General features: G+C 34.6%; 1 protein-coding gene across 3 annotated transcripts in view; it reads right to left on the reverse strand.

The window, feature by feature from the left end:
• Positions 1-6: 6 nt before the first annotated feature.
• LOC106880780 (CUGBP Elav-like family member 1-A) overlaps positions 7-4,054 on the reverse strand; it is a 231,347-nt gene continuing 227,299 nt past the window's right edge. For all 3 annotated transcript variants that reach the window (XR_001410780.2, XR_001410781.2, XR_001410782.2), the window contains one exon: positions 7-833. The gene's annotated coding sequence lies outside the window, so the exon portion shown is untranslated. The remainder of the gene's footprint in view (positions 834-4,054) is intronic.

Consider the following 4,054-nt stretch of genomic DNA (forward strand, 5'->3'; position numbering starts at 1 on the left):
GTAGGTGCCATCACCACAACATTTGAAAGAGATATACTATGAGAAATCATTATACTTGCATATTTCATATACGAAAGCTGTCGCTTGGTTTTCTGAAGGAAAGCCTGTTTAGACATTTTCATCACACGAAAGCTTGCAGACAAAAGGACATTATAACTTAACGGCGGAGTTCCACCTGATATACTGTTTTAATTCACTTCGTCCTTTCTTTCTCTCACTTGTAGTTTATTTGTTGTTTTCCATCCTATAAGTATACCATTTGTCGTATTGAAATGTCAGCTGTAGACAGTTCATATAAGCTGTATATAGTACTGAACTGGTTACATACACACACACGCAGACACACACACACACTCATACACACACACATATATGTGTGTGTGAGACTTTGTCTCTCATATTCCATTTGTCAATTTATCTCTGTATTTATCTCCCATTATTACTTCTTTATATAGCAATTTCTCTGTTTTAGTAATCTCCCTCTCTTTCTCTTTCTCTCACCCCTATTCTTCTCACACTTGTTCCTTGTATACGTGGGATCACCATATCATCATCATTTACACAAAACATTCAAACACATTCAGATACATTACCATATGATTATATGCATGTGTGTGGGGGAGGGCGTATGTGTGTTTGTGTGTCTGTGTGTTTGAGCGTATAATATATTTATCTGAAAGTACATATCGTTACGTAATATATTCGTGTGCATATGTGTACAAAGGCGTGTATTGTTTATAGATCTCCAGTATGTCTTCTCTACTTTGTAGTGTAGCCCATTTATACGGTTCCAGAGCTTTGTGGATATGTCTGATTCTTTTGGTAAGTGCTGCCTGGAAAGAGAAAATTTAGAATAATCATTAGTTATAGGTATACATATAAAAAAATAAGTAAATATATTTACTCAGAGACTGGAATCTATGGTATTATCTTTAATTCTTTAGTTACTATTGTTTCCATACAACATGAAATATGCATTTCATGAATATAAATATGAATATGAATATAATGAATTCATAATATTATAACAATATATCTTTTTTCTCAATGTAAACCATGTGCATTTTTTCCGACTAAGTCCCAAACAGTAATACATTTAACACTTGCAATATGTTGGTATTCATGGATTTTTACAGTTCAGCAGCAATAGGGAGAGAGGAGAGAGATAGATGGATAAATAGATAAATATATATATGTGTGTATGTATGTACATATAGAAAGAGAGAGAGAGAGAATAAACCTTACAGTTGGTAACATATATGCACACACATTCAGTTACATTTATGAATATATTTGCTGCATCTGTCTGTTAAAAACAGTTATCAATTTGGTTAGTTTTGTTTTCAGTTACAGAGATTCATTTTCTTTCGATTTTTGTGAATATATTCACATTTTAGAGAAGATTTTTTAAAATATTGTTCTGAAAGGCAAAATTCATATTAAAATTGCAAGATATGTAAGCTAGAATCTTAGAGATATATACTTCGTCCCGACAAGTGATTTGATCTGAGATCATGTGTTGAAACTCAAACGATTACAGCCTGAACACACATATTAGCATTTCAAAAATACACTGAGACTCAAACCACCTTTATTAAACTTCATTTAAACATTCATTATTTGGTGTCTTTGCAACAACTGTGATTTGATCACTGACATGATTCCACTAAATGCAATCACAGAGAATTAAATATAAGTTAATGAATGATGAAAGACTGTATAAACAACAAGAGACATTTCGGAGCCAATAATATTTAGATATCGTAGACAGTAAGAATACACACGATAATGTCTAAGATGTTAAAGTAGCCGCTTAAATAATTGTCTCTTAGACAATTATACAAGTGTACAAGTTTACCTACTTTTTATTTACATGAGACATATCTCTGTTTCATTTAATATTAATATGGATATCAATGCAGTAACCGATGATAGATGCAATAGCTGAAAGAAAACCTGGCCTTCTCACAAATTAATCTCTAACATCCATTTGACAATAACAACTATGTTCGCTATTTGAACAGCAAGCCGTAATGTCAACACTTATTCCTTAAATTTTAAATAACAAGCTTGATCCTAAGATTTCAAGATTTCTCTTTGATAGATTGTAAAGTCTTCCTTTGAGACAATAATCAGGATTAGACAATGGTAATATACCACGCCAGACTTTAGACGCTTCTTGTCTTCTGTACATTTACGTGGAGGGTGATACCCAGAGTGTATGCATGTGTGTGTGTGTGTTTAAATGTGTGCGTTAGCTGAGTGGAAATATAGCTGACACCGTATTTTCTTCAGTATAGTTGCATCATATGTCTGTATATGTGTGCATGAGTCTAAGTGCCAATGTATTTGTATGTATGTGTGTGTGTGAGTGCTCGTGTGTGCTTAGTTAGTTTGTCGGTTCAAATCTCTTGCTACTTGTGTGTTAGCGAAAGAGAGAGAGAGAGAGAGAGAGAGAGAGAGAGAGAGAGAAAGGAGAATTTGCTATGTTGTCGTACAGGGGTATTTCGCTATGTTCGTTCAGATGTGGGTGAAAAGTGATGAGTGATTGAATGTGTGCCTACACGTAGTTACGTTTGTATATGTGTGTGCATACATATATATATACACACACACATATATATACATATATACATGCCTCACATCTGCCACGGCATGAGCAGTTTAAAAATATCTTATAAAATACAATACAATTGTGAGTAGGCTTTTAAAGTACTTTGGTTTCTCAGACAATAAAGAAAAACAACAACAAAAAAACTTGAAATACTTGCTCAAAGAAACAAAGATTATAAGAAGGCTTTTAGAATAAATAGTTGGCGGAAAAACAAGATAATTTTCTCAGTAACGATTTATGATGCAACAGAATGCGTGTGTTGAGAAAATAAGCCTCTCTGCGTAACGAACTTGATAAATCTACTAGGAATTGCAGCTTCCAGAGTTGAACAGAAACTTCTTACCATTTAATGATTCCGCTGAAAGATGGTTAATAATTCTGAGAATTACAAACGATTATTATACAGACGCACACACACACACACACACACGCACGCACGTACGTACACGCACGCACACTCCCACACACTCAGACATGCATACATTCGTACATACAGACACTCGCACGCATTTATGTCTCTGTATGTGTATATATGTATATATGAGTGTGTGTGCGCGCATATGAAAGTATATATGTATTTGTGTATGTATGTGTGTTTGTATACATATATATCTATATATGTATGCACGTGTGTATGTGTATATATATATGTGTGTGTGTGAGTGTGTATGTATATGTGTGTTTCAGTGTATATATATATGTGTGTGTGTGAGTGTTTGTATGTATGTATGTAAATTAATATGTATATATAAAGAAACACATACGCGTACATGTTACATTGAAATATTTTGTTATTATTGAGGATCTTTGGAGCAACATAGGATGATGGTGAGTTCCAAGCAAGCTGAATCGGATATCCAGTTTCGATTCCTGGCTCGATATTTTACACTGATTTCTAAGCGTACACAACACTAAGAGTGAGAAAGGCTTCCACCAGATTAGCTGTGTATGGTAGACTTCATTATTTTAAGAAGTGTATGACGTCCTATATGTGGTAGAGTAGTATACAAAACTTGGAAGTGATAGAGGTGTTATATCTCTGTGTGTTCATTTAATAAATGTTAAGTAAAATATGCTATTTAAAATAGCAACTTGTCAGTATTTCTTTGAAAAAAAATTCACGTAATAAATATTGCTGCATCGAGGGCGGCGAGCTGTTAGAAACCTTAGCACACCGGATGAAATGCTTAGCGGTATTTCGTCTGCCGTTACGTTCTGGGTTCAAATTCCACCGAGGTCGACTTTTCATTTCATCCTTTCGGGGTCGATAAATTAAGTACCAGTTACGCACTGGGGTCAATGTAATCGACTTAATCCCTTTGTCTATCCTTGTTTGTCCCCTCTATGTTTAGCCCCTTGTGGGCAATAAAGAAACAAGAAACGTTAGTACGCCGGGCGAAATGCTTAGCGGTATTTCGTCTGCCGCTACGTGTTCTGAGT

Source organism: Octopus bimaculoides, chromosome 2 (genome assembly GCF_001194135.2).
Source record: "Octopus bimaculoides isolate UCB-OBI-ISO-001 chromosome 2, ASM119413v2, whole genome shotgun sequence".
NCBI classification, from domain to species: domain Eukaryota; kingdom Metazoa; phylum Mollusca; class Cephalopoda; order Octopoda; family Octopodidae; genus Octopus; species Octopus bimaculoides.